Source organism: Nicotiana attenuata, unplaced genomic scaffold (genome assembly GCF_001879085.1).
Source record: "Nicotiana attenuata strain UT unplaced genomic scaffold, NIATTr2, whole genome shotgun sequence".
Taxonomy (NCBI): domain Eukaryota; kingdom Viridiplantae; phylum Streptophyta; class Magnoliopsida; order Solanales; family Solanaceae; genus Nicotiana; species Nicotiana attenuata.
This window is the reverse complement of record NW_017670897.1, coordinates 30,862-44,654: the sequence shown is the minus strand read 5'-3', so window position 1 is coordinate 44,654 and position 13,793 is coordinate 30,862. Positions and strand designations below refer to the sequence as shown.

Here is a 13,793-nt window from a genome sequence, read left to right as displayed (position 1 = left end):
TTATTACTCACTGAGTTGGAGTACTCACTTTACTCCCTGCACCTCGTGTGCAGATGCACGTATTTATTCACCCGGTAGCGGGTTTTGAGCTGATCGGAGGCTGAGTCATCGGAGTTTAGCGAGGTGGCTGCCAGCATTCGCAGCAACGCTTTTCTCCCTTTTCGTTCATCAGTCCTTTTTTGTACATTACAGACCTTGTAGTTGTAATTATACTCTAATAGATGCTCGTGACTTGTGACACCCCGGAATCGGACTGTGTTTGGCCTGTATTCCGCACTATATAAAGAAATCTTTTGCTTAGTTTGTGGTTATTTAATCATACTAAACTGTTTATTAATATTAACTATTCTGAAAAGGCGAAATGGGTTAGTTGGCTGGCCTTGTTTTCACGAGAGGCGCCATCACGACCGGATCGGGGTTTGAGTCGTGACAATTAAATGATCGCATTATTTGAATGCAATTATATTTCCCACTTATAAATATACATAAACTTAATAATCCTTGTGCATTCATTTAGTGAACTAACAGAAGAACAAACCAAACTATCGAAAAGATAATTAACCAAGTAAATTAGTCACTATGGCAAGATCAATTCATCACTTGTACTTTCAGTCACTATATTCAAATGAAATACAAACTTAAAGTATAGCTCAATAGTATCGGTGATTCAGTACCTAGCTACCGGTAGTAATGTGTAACTTTCTTTTAAGTTATTTCAAACAAGTTTTGCCTTGTAAAATCAATTTATCTTTTGTAGATATTTACATCTACTTTGCTTCGATATTTCATCTTTGTTTGGTATTTAAGAACTTTTCTTCTGCATATGAAATGTTAGTATTTCACTGATCTCCAAGATGGCGGCATTCTTTTGTTTACTACGGAGGAGTTTCTGATGTCTTTTTTTATTTAATTTATATTTGTTTGCCAAACTGATTTGTTTGGTGATGGCTAGAAAGGAATGATGTCTGCTGTATAATTTCTTAAAGAAATTGAATTATTGTGCAAATGCAGATTTTAATGTGAGTAGATTATTATTCTACTGAATGAATAGTTAATTGCTGAACAAAATTTTGATTCACTTTGTAGGTTATTTCCACCCTTGGTCAAAATCTTTTGAGACAATGAAAAGGAAGAGAAAAGAAGGTTATACCGACTATGAAGACATGGTGTAAGTGAGGGCCGTCGTCTCTTGATAAAGTTTTAAGATACATCTAGAGATGAGGCGAAAGAGGGAAGTAGTGACAATGCTGGTTTAGAGCTTTTTTGAGCTTCAAAATGTTTGGGTAATACATTCCCAATGAGTATTATAGGACTTATCTGGAAAAAAGTTGTTCACTATAATAACATCAAGTATCCCTTGTTATCTGGCTGAGTGATATTCTATACCCTTTATTAGCCAACTTTGTGAAGAGGATTGACTATGAAAGAGCAGTTATTGCACTGAGGAAAATAATTAGATAGAAGAGGACTTCAAATCCTCACCACATGAGTCTTTGTTCATTCACTAAATTTTTAGGTGTACATACTATATAGAGGAATGTCCTGCTCTATTTAGGTGTACATACTATATAGATGTGTATTTCGTTGCATACCATGCTCTGCTTATGTAACATTTTGTGATGAATTTTCAATCTACTTACATGTCAAAGTATAATATGTTGTTTGTCACGACCCGGATTTCCCACCCTCGTGAGTCGTGATGGCGCCTACTCGTAGTAACTAGGCAAGCCACGAAATTATGAATTCTTAACTCTTTTATTTTAATCCTTTTTATAAATCATACTAACAAGAAGTAAACAGTTAGATAACAGCAAAATATGAAATTTAGCGAAAGTCTTAAGTTAATGTAAAAACCAAAATATCTCGAACCCAACACATGCTTCTAACCAGAACCTGGTGTCACAACATTCACGGACTACTAAGAGTACTAAATACAACCGTTTGAAGGAAATATAACATTGTTTGTCTCGAATACATGAGATAACAGAACAAAATAGAAGATAGAGAAGACGTCGGGCCTGCGGACGCCTGCAAGGCTACCTCGGTGTCTCGGTGGACTGAAGGCTGGCTCCCGAACTACTACTGCGCACCAAATGCTGCTCCGGTATCTGCACATAAGTGCAGAGTGTAGCATCAGCACAACCGACCCCATGTGCCGGTAAGTGTCTGGCCTATCCCGGCGAGGTAGTGACGAGGCTAGAATCAAACTCCAGATAAACCTGTGCAGCTATATAATATATGGCGGAAGAATAAACAAGTAATAAACATTTTAAAAAGGGAGGGGGGTACATGCTTCGGGGAACAATATCAAACTAACAGAAACCAAATAGATATATGAAAGAACAGTACAGTATCTATAACAATACAATAACACTACTGTTGCGGCGCGCAACCCGATCCCTTATCAATTAACACTGTTGCAGCTTGCAACCCGATCCAATATAATATCTGTTGCGGCGTGCAATCCGATCCAATATAATATCTGTTGCGGCGTGCAACCCGATCCAATATAATATCTATTGCGGCGTGCAAACCCGATCCATATATGTATAGTATAAAAATGTTGCGGCGCGCAACTCGCTCCAAATATACAGCTTACAGTGATCATGACAACAGTCCCGGCAAGGGATTAACCATAAATTATACTATCCCGGCAAGGGAACTCAACAGTATAAGTATATACGTCCCGGCAAGGGAGAATCAGCTATAACCAATCTCAACTCAACTCCTAATTATCTCATTTATCACCATTTCTAACTCATAAGTAACTTTCACGAAAATAAACTAAGTCTTTGCGCAATACCACGGATTTACTCACTATTGCAATCATAGTATCATTCAAGAATACAACAAGTGTCAATTTAAGACTCACAGTCATGCTCGACATCAACGTATAGATACTCGTCACCATGCCTATACGTCGTACTCAACAAGAAACAAGTAGCAAATATGACTCAACTCCTAATCTCTCAAGCTAAGGTTAGACCGAACACTTACCTCGATGCCTTGAACACAACTCAAGTCTCAATTATAGCTTTACCCCTTGATTCCACCGCCAATTCGCTCGTATCTAATCACAAATTACTTAATTAAATCAATAAACGCTAAATGAATCAACCCCAATGCATGAAAATGAGTTTTCCAAAGTTTTACCAAAAAGTCAAAAATCGCCCCCGGGCCCACGTGGTCAAAACCCGAGGCTCGAACCAAAACCCGATTACCCATTCCCTCACGAACTCAAATATATAATTTGTTTTGAAATCGGACCTCAAATTGAGGTCCAAATCCCCAATTTTGAAAAACCTAGGTTCTACCCAAAGCACCCAATTTCCATTTTCCCCCATGAAAATCTTTGATTTTAGGTTGAAATCATGTTAAAAGATGTTAATGATTGAAGGAAATGAGTAAAAACTAACTTACAATCGATTTGGAAGAAGATTTGTTCTTGGAAAATCGCCCAAAGGAGTTTGTGTTTTGAAAAAAATGTGAAAAATGGTTTAAAATCGGCTAAGTATAAAAAAATGCAGGTCTCAGTTATTGGAAATGCGAACAGGGGTTCGTAATTGCAAACCTCGACCTCTGCAGATGTGGGAATTGCGAAACAGGGTTTGCATTTGCAAACCTTTCATAATTTCCCAGCTTTCGCATTTGCGAAGCAATTGTCGCAATTGCGACTTCGCTTTTGCGAAGAATAAACCGCATTTGCGATCACAGAGGATTTTGGGCGGGCATCGCATTTGCGACGGCTACTTCGCATTTGTGAAGAAGGCTGCCCTGGCCAACTCTCGCATTTGCGATGCATGGCTCGCATTTGCGAGACTGGCTTCGCAAATGCGAAGCCTACGGATCAAAAACACACCAGCTATTTTTTAAAGTTCAAAATGCACCCGTGGCCTATCCAAAACTCACCCGAGCCCTCGGGGCTCCAAACCAAATATTCACACAACCTCAAAAATATCCTACGGACTTATTCGTGCGATAAAATCGCCAAAATAACATCATAAACATCGAATTAAACCTCAAAATCCATAAATTCTTTCAAACTTCATAAAACATCGAATTTTCCAATTTAGGTCCGAATCATGTCAAACGACGTCCGTTTTTTACCAAATTTCACAGAAACGTCTTAAATCATATATAAGACCTGTACCGGGCACCGGAACCAAAATACGGGCTCGATACCATCAGGTTCTAATCAAATTTCATTTCAAATTTCCTTAAACAATTTCAGAAAACAATTTCTTTCAAAAATTCATTTCTCGGGCTTGAGACCTCGGAATTCGATTCCGGGCATAGGCCCAAGTCCCATATTTTCCTACGGACCCTCCGGGACCGTCGAATCACGGGTCCTGATCCGTTTACCCAAAATGTTGACCAAAGTCAAATTAGTTCATTTTATAACCAAATTTTACCATTTTTCGCAGATTTTCATATTTAAGCTTTCCGGCTACGCGCCCAGACTGCGCACGCAAATCGAAGTGACTCTAAATGAGGTTTTCAAGGCCTCAAAGTCATAGAATTAATTTAAAACAAGTGATGACCGTTTGGGTCATCACATTCTCCACCTCTAAAATAATCGTTCGTCCTCGAACGGACAAAAGAAGGAAGTATCTGAGTCGGGGAAAAGATGGGGATAACGGCTCCGCGTATCAGACTCGGACTCCTAGGTCAATGCCTCAGGAGGCTGACTTCTCCACTGAACATGAACAGAAGGAAAACTCATCGATCTCAACTGACGAATCTGTCGGTCTAGAATAGCTACCGGCTACTCCTCATAAGACAAGTCCTTGTCCAACTGGACAGTGCTGAAATCTAACACGTGGGATGGATCGCCGTGATATTTTCAAAGCATGGACACATGAAACACTGTTGCACGTCTGATAAGCTAGGCGGCAATGCAAGTCTATAAGCCACATCTCCCACTCTATCAAGAATCTCAAACGGACTAATGAATCTAGGGCTAAGCTTGCCCTTCTTCCCAAATCTCATCAGGCCCTTCATAGGCGACACTCGGAGCAATACCCGCTCACCGACCATAAAATCCACATCTCGAACCTTGCGGTCTGCATAACTCTTCTGCCTGGAATGAGCTGTACGAAGCCTATCCTGAATAATCCTGACCTTGTCCAAGGCCTCCTGAACCAGATCCGTACCCAACAACCGAGCCTCTCCCGGCTCAAACCATCCAATTGGAGACCGACACCGCCTACCATATAAAGCCTCATAAGGAGCCATCTGGATACTCGAGTGGTAGCTATTGTTGTAGGCAAACTCCGCTAAAGGAAAAAACTGATCCCACGAGCCTCCGAAGTCAATGACACAAGCTCGAAGCATATCCTCCAAAATCTGAATAGTCCCCTCGGACTGCCCGTCCGTCTGGGGATGAAATGTTGTGCTCAACTCAACCCGTGTGCCCAACTCTCGCTGAACTGCTCTCCAGAAACGCGAGGTAAACTGCGTACCCCGGTTCGAAATAATAGATACGGGCACACCATGAAGGCGAACAATCTCCCGAATATAGATCTCTACCAACCTCTCAGAAGAATAGGAGACTGCCACAGGAAGGAAATGTGTTGACTTGGTCAGCCTATCAACAATGACCCATACTGCGTCGAACCTCTTCCGAGTCTGCGGGAGTCCCGTAACAAAGTCCATAGTGATTCGCTCCCACTTCCACTCGGGAAGCTCAATCCTCTGAAATAAACCACCACGCCTCTGATGTTCATACTTAACCTGCTTGGCACCTCCACGCTGCACCATGTCTCTAAGGACACACAAATGGGGATCATCATACTACCAATCACGGATATGCTCTAATAATGAAGAACGAGCGACCGTGCAAGCTAACACACGACTGGGCTCAGAAACATCCAGTCTCACGAACTGATTGGCTAAAGCCTGAACATCCAAAGTAAGCGGCCTCTCACCGACCAGAATATAAGCAAGACTGCCCATACTGGCTGACTTCCTACTCAATGCATCGGCCACCACATTGGCCTTTTCCGGATGATATAGAATGGTGATATCATAATCTTTCAACAACTCCAACCACCTTCTCTGCCTCAAATTCAACTCCTTTTGCTTGAACAAATACTGAAGACTCTTGTGATCAGTGAACACCTCACATGCCACACCATACAGATAATGCCTCCAAATCTTTAATGCGTGAACTATGGCTGCCAACTCCAAATCATAAACCGGATAGTTCTTCTCATGAATCTTCAACTGCCTCGAAGCATAGGCAATGACTTTGCCATCCTGCATCAACACTGCTCCAAGCACAACACGGGAAGCATCACAATAAACTGTATAAGGCCCTGAACCTGTGGGCAAAACCAACACCGGTGCCGTAGTTAGAGCTGTCTTGAGCTTCTGAAAGCTCGCCTCACACTCATCTGACCATCTGAACTGGGCACCCTTCTGGGTCAATCTGGTCATCCGGCTGCAATAGATGAAAACCCCTTCACGAACCGACGATAGTAGCCTGCCAATCCCAAGAAACTCCGAATCTCTGTAGCTAATGCTGGTCTAGGCCAGCTCTTGACTGCCTCAATCTTCTTTGGGTCCACCTGAATGCCCTCTACTGATACGACATGACCCAGAAATGCAACTGAACTCAGCCAGAACTCACACTTAGGGAACTTGGCATATAACTGACTATCCCTCAGAGTCTGAAGAACCACTCTAAGGTGCTGCTCGTGCTCCTCCTGGCTGCGGGAATATATCAATATATCATCAATGAAGACTATTACGAAAGAATCCAAATAAGGCCTGAACACTCGGTTCATCAAACCCATAAAAGCTGCTAGGGCATTTGTCAACCCAAATGAAATAACCAAGAACTCATAATGCCCGTACCGAGTGAGGAAAGCTGTCTTAGGGACATCGGATGCCCTAATCCTCAACTGATGGTAGCCAGATCGCAAGTCAATCTTTAAAAATACCCTGGCACCCTGAAGCTAGTCGAACAAATCATCAATCCTCGGCAGCGGATACTTATTCTTGAATGTAACATTGTTTAATTGCCGGTAATCAATACACATTCTCATTGACCCATCCTTCTTTTTAACAAACAACACCAGTGCACCCCAAGGCGAAACACTGGGTGTAATGAAACCCTTCTCAAGCAAATCGTGAAACTGTTCCTTTAACTCCTTCAACTCAGGCGGTGCCATACGATACGTCAGGATAGAAATGGGCTGAGTGCCCGGAACCAGATCAATGCAAAAGTCAATATCCCTGTCGGGTGGCATACCTGGCAGGTCTGAAGGGAAAACCTCAGGATACTCACGAACAACGGGCACAGAATCAATAAAGGGAACCTTAGCACTAGAATCACGAACATACGCCAAATAGGCCAAACACCCCTTCTCGACCATACGTCGAGCCTTCACATAAGAGATAACACTACGGGTAGAATGACCAGGAGTCCCTCTCCACTCTAAATGAGGCATACCCGATAAGGCCAAAGTCATAGTGTTGGCATGACAGTCCAAGATAGCGTGGTAAGGTGATAACCAGTCCATCCCCAATATAATATCAAAGTCAACCATGTCTAGAAGCAACAAATCTACGCGAGTCTCAAGACCCCCAATCACCACAACACAAGAACGATGGACTCGATCTACCACGATAGAATCACCCACCGGTGTAGACACATAAACAGGAACACTCAATGCATCACTAGGCATGACCAGGTGTGGGGCAAAATAAGATGACACATACGAATACGTAGACCGCGGATCAAATAACACTGAAGCATCCCTATCACAAACCAGAACCATACCTGTAATAACTGCATCTGAAGCCTCAGCCTCGGGCCTGGCCTGAAGAGCATAACATCGGGGCTGGGGCCCACCACTCTGTTCTACCTCTCTGGGATGGCCTGCAGTCGCCTGGCCTCCACCACTAGCGGCCTGAGCTCCGCCTCTAGCACCTCTACCTCCACCTCTAGCACCTCTACCCCCACCTCTGGCTGGCTGGGCGGGCTGTGGAACACCTGGTGCCTGAATCATAGCGCGGGAACCCTGCTGCTGCGACTGAGTACCCACCAACCTCGGACAAGCCCTCCTGATATGACCATACTTACCACACTCATAGAATCCACTTGAACGTTGCGGCTGAGGGAATTGAGACTAACCCTGGCGACCTGAATGACCACCCCGAAAACTCTGGAGCGACGGCGCGCTGATAGGAGCTGGTGGTGCACTGTAGGGCTGCTGATCAGAATACTGTATCTGAGGACCACAGCTACCTGAAACACCATGTGAAACCTGAAGAGCTGACTGAAAGGGCCTAGGAGGATGGCCTCTATCATACGAATCCCTGCCTCCAAACGAGGCACCACTGAATCTGCCTGACTGACGGGGCTCTTGTCTGCCTTGTGACCACCCCCTGTGATAATACCATCTCAACTCTCCGGGCCACATTGGCCGCCTCCTGGAAGGATATCTCACTCCCAGCCTATCTAGCCATCTGGAGACGAATCGGCTGAATGAGTCCATCAATAAACCGTCTCACTCTCTCCCTCTCAGTGGGAAGTATAATAAGGGCATGGCGAGCCAAATCTATGAACCTGGTCTCGTACTGGGTGACAGTCATGGATCCCTGCTGGAGACGCTCGAACTGCCTCCGATAAGCCTCTCGCTGTGTAATAGGGAGAAACTTCTCCAGAAATAGCTGCGTGAACTGCTCCCATGTCAAGGTTGGCGATCCTGCTGGTCTAGCTAAGCAATAATCCCTCCACCAAGTCTTGGCGGATCCAGACAAGTGAAATGTAGCAAAATCAACCTCATTGGTCTCAACAATCCCCATGTTCAGAAGAACCTCGTGACAACTGTCCAGATAATCCTGGGGATCCTCAGTAGATGCACCGCTGAAGGTAGTAGTGAAGAGCTTGGTGAACCTGTCCAATCTCCACAAAGCATCGGCAGACATAGCTGCTCCATCACCGGCCTGGGCTACCACGCCCGGCTGAGCTGCTCTAACTGCTGGAGTCTGAATCTGGGGAGCTACCTGCTCCGGAGTACGAGTAGCAGGAGTCTGGGCTCCTCCTCCAGCCTGAGAGACGGCTGGTGCTACAGGAAGTAAACCTGCTCTGGTGACACTCTCCATAAGGCCCACCAGACGGACCAGAGCATCTTGAAGAACTGGGGTGGCAATAAACCCCTATGGGACCTGAGCTGGGCCCACCGGAACTGCTGGGGCTGGAACCTCGTCATTAAAATCGACCTGAGGATTTCCCACCCTCGTGAGTCGTGATGGCGCCTACTCGTAGTAACTAGGCAAGCCACGAAATTATGAATTCTTAACTCTTTTATTTTAATCCTTTTTATAAATCATACTAACAAGAAGTAAACAGTTAGATAACAGCAAAATATGAAATTTAGCGAAAGTCTTAAGTAAATGTAAAAACCAAAATATCTCGAACCCAACACATGCTTCTAACCAGAACCTGGTGTCACAACATTCACGGACTACTAAGAGTATTAAATACAACCGTTTGAAGGAAGTATAACATTGTTTGTCTCGAATACATGAGATAACAGAACAAAATAGAAGATAGAGAAGACGTCGGGCCTGCGGACGCCTGCAAGGCTACCTCGGTGTCTCGGTGGACTGAAGGCTGGCTCCCGAACTACTACTGCGCACCAAATTCTGCTCCGGTATCTGCACATAAGTGCAGAGTGTAGCATCAGCACAACCGACCCCATGTGCTGGTAAGTGTCTGGCCTAACCCCGGCGAGGTAGTGACGAGGCTAGAACCAGACTCCAGATAAACGTGTGCAGTTATATAATACATGGCGGAAAAATAAACAGGCAATAAGCAGTTTAAAAGGGAGGGGGTACATGCTTCGGGGAACAATATCAACCTAGCAGAAACCAAATAGATATATGAAAGAACAGTACAGTATCTACAATAATACAAATACACTACTGTTGCGGCGTGCAACCCGATCCAATATAATATCTGTTGCAGCGTGCAACCCGATCCAATATAATATCTGTTGCGGCGTGCAACCCGATCCCTTATCAACTAACACTGTTGCGACGTGCAACCCGATCCATATATATATATATATATAGCTGTTGCGGCGTGTAACCCGATCCAATATAATATCTGTTGCGGCGTGCAACCCGATCCAACATAATGTCTGTTGCGGCGTGCAATCCGATCCATATATGTATAGTATAAAAATGTTGCGACGCGCAATCCACTCCAAATATACAGCTTACAGTGATCATGACAACAGTCCCGGCAAGGGATTAATCATAAATTATAATATCCCGGCAAGGGAACTCAACAGTATAAGTATATACGTCCCGGTAAGGGAGAATCAGCTATAACCAATCTCAACTCAACTCCTAATCATCTCATTTATCACCATTTCTAACTCATAAGTAATTTCCACAAAAATAAACTAAGTCTTTGCGCAATACCACGGATTTACTCACTATTTCAACCATAGTACCATTCAAGAATACAACAAGTGTCAATTTAAGACTCACGGTCATGCTCGACACCAACGTATAGATACTCGTCACCATGCCTATACGTCGTACTCAACAAGAAACAAGTAGAAAATATGACTCAACTCCTAATCCCTCAAGCCAAGGTTAGACCGGATGCCTTGAACACAACTCAAGTCTCAATTATAGCTTTACCCCTTGATTCCACCGCGAATTCGCTCGTATCTAATCACGAATTACTTAATTACATCAATAAACGCTAAATGAATCAACCCCAATGCATGAAAATGAATTTTCAAAGTTTTATCCAAAATGTCAAAAATCGCCCGCGGGCTCACGTGGTCAAAACTCGAGGTTCGAACTAATACCCGATTACTCATTCCCCCACGAACTCAAATATATAATTTGTTTTGAAATCGGACCTCAAATTGAGGTCCAAATCCCCAATTTTGAAAAACCTAGGTTCTACCCAAAACACTCAATTTCCCCCATGAAAATCTTTGATTTTAGGTTGAAATCATGTTAAAAAGATGTTAATGATTGAAGGAAATGAGTAAAAACTAACTTACAATCGATTTGGAAGAACATTTGTTCTTGCAAAATCGCCCAAAGGAGTTTGTGTTTTGAAAAGATATGAAAAATGGTTTAAAATCGGCTAAGTATAAAAAAATGCAGGTCTTAGTCATGGGAAATGCGAACCCCGACCTCTGCAAATGTGGGATATGCGAAACAGGATTCGCATTTGCGAACCCTTCATAATTTCCCAGCTTTCGCATTAGCGAAGCAGCTGTCGCAATTGCGACTTCGCTTTTGCGAAGAATAAATCGCATTTGCGATCACAGAGGATTTTGGGCGGGCATCGCATTTGCGACGGCTACTTCGCATTTGCGACGAAGGCTGCCCAGGCCAACTCTCGCATTTACGATGCATTACAGATCAGAAACACACCAGCTATTTTTTTAAAGTTCAAAATGCACCCGTGGCCTATCCAAAACTCACCCGAGCTCTCGGGGCTCCAAACCAAAATATACACACAACCTCAAAAATATCCTACGGACTTATTCATGCGATCAAATCGCCAAAATAACATCATAAACATTGAATTAAACCTCAAAATTCATGAATTCTTTCAAACTTCATAAAACATCGAATTTTCCAATTTAGGTCCGAATCACGTCAAACGACGTTCGTTTTTCACCAAATTTCACAGAAACGTCTTAAATCATATATAAGACCTGTATCGGGCGCCGGAACCAAAATACGGTCCCGATACCATCAGGTTCTAATCAAATTTCATTTCAAATTTCCTTAAGCAATTTCAGAAAATAATTTCTTTCAAAAATTCATTTCTCGGGCTTGGGACCTCGGAATTCGATTCCGGGCATACGCCCAAGTCCCATATTTTCCTACGGACCCTCCGGGACCGTCAAATAACGGGTCCGGGTCCGTTTACCCAAAACATTGACCAAAGTCAAATTAATTCATTTTATAACCAAATTTTACCATTTTTCACAGATTTTCATATTTAAGCTTTCCGGCTACGCACTCGGACTGCGCACGCAAATTGAAGTGACTCTAAATGAGGTTTTCAAGGCCTCGGAGTCATAGAATTTTATTTAAAACATATGATGACCGTTTGGGTCATCACATTGTTTCAATGTCACTGCAACCAACAAAGAAGTCAGAGATTCAGTTTCACCTTTATCACTTGAAAATGCAAGCATAGAGCAGAATCATCGGTGAGTACTTGCAAGTTCAAGGAGCAATACACATGCATAATTTCATTTGGTGAAAAATATCTAAATACCTAATAGGTTCGTCAAATGATTTTCAGGGATTGATGCAAATGCGACTGCAAGGCCTTTTTCATGATTTCAAGTCCCGAAAATATTCTTCCAGGAGCATGAGCTGTGGGTGGTCTTGTAAATGCCAAAGACAATGTTGTTGTTCATTAGACTCTTGAGCATCGTATTAGTCATGGTGTTCATCCTAACTGGTGAAATGTTGAGTCATGTACAATTTATTTATTTTTTTGTAATTTATTGTTGAATTTTAGCAAGTATATAAGATAATGCCTATACCTATGGTAGCCCGTGCATCACACGGGTATTCCTTTCTAGTTACTACTATATACAAATGAGGAGGAGGACGACGAACACAGCTATAAAAGTTGTATTATTTGCTGTATTGCAAGTATCTATAAAGATACTAGTAAGACAACCCCGTGCTACGCACGGGCCCAACATTATTATGATAATTTTTCAAATATCAAAAGTATTTTCTGTATTAAGTTCAATTAACATACAGAAACTTGAGAGTTTGAGAATTGGATACAACTTCTGATTCAGTTATATTTTGGCCATCAGAAGCCACCTTCCCGTTGCAATGTCAACAAAGGGAAACCTTTGAGGACATAATGAGTTGAAATATATTTGTCCCACGACGAAGTAACCTGAAATTATTAATTATAAAATTGCAAAATCATTCCAAACAACAAAGGTCATGAAACCTACTTGCTTGAAAAATGTAGAAGATAAAATAGAAGAACGACAGGGTGCCAGTTTGAAACATTGCGAAGACTTGAAAAAGAAATCAATACATGCAAAAACCACGTCACTTTGTGAACTACCTTATATTATCTTCTTGTAGGCACTTGATGCGATTATATACAGTCCTTTTGTTGGCACACTTTCCTTTTACATTATGATGGTATAAGAACAAATCACTATAACATATTAACTCTCTATGAATTAACACTGTTAATAGCATCTTATCCTCTGATCTTATGGCAGATCAAACGTAATTACTCTGAAACTATTTTGCACCCATGGTTCAATATTTTAAAGCTTCATGTATAATTTGCTTTATAGATGACTACAAGAAATTTAACTTTTAACGACCACTTCTTAACGAAGGGACATAAATTCGGTCGTTATAAGTGTACTTATAACAACCAAATATTTTTTCTGTCGTTGAAACTAATTTTAGCTCAATATTAACGAGGGGATAATATTCGGCCATTAAAATATAACATAGCCCGTCGTTAAACAATTAATTACTAAAAAAATAGCGCTAATTTTCCCTTTTTTTTCCAACCCACACCTCCGCCAACCACCACCCCCTCCAAAAAGGAAAAAACCCTAACACTTCTCCTGCAACTGCGAATTAAACCTCTGATTTGAACATTTGTTTCATAAACCTGCAACTGCTATATACGAAGTAAAATTCAGCGAAACTGTTGGTGTTCAAACATCAATATCATCGTATTAGAGAAACTGCTCGTCACCTCCGTTGACAACAACTGCTCATCTTCCATTTCTTCT

The 13,793-nt window shown here is 42.4% G+C and overlaps 1 long non-coding RNA gene across 1 annotated transcript; it reads right to left on the bottom strand.

The window, feature by feature from the left end:
• Positions 1-9,629: 9,629 nt before the first annotated feature.
• On the bottom strand, positions 9,630-13,289 carry LOC109244314. The gene is made up of 3 exons (XR_002070686.1): positions 13,100-13,289; positions 12,776-12,922; positions 9,630-9,669 (listed from the first exon to the last, which is right to left on the bottom strand). It is a non-coding gene; the product is annotated as an uncharacterized LOC109244314 (long non-coding RNA).
• Between the last annotated feature and the right edge of the window lie 504 nt (positions 13,290-13,793).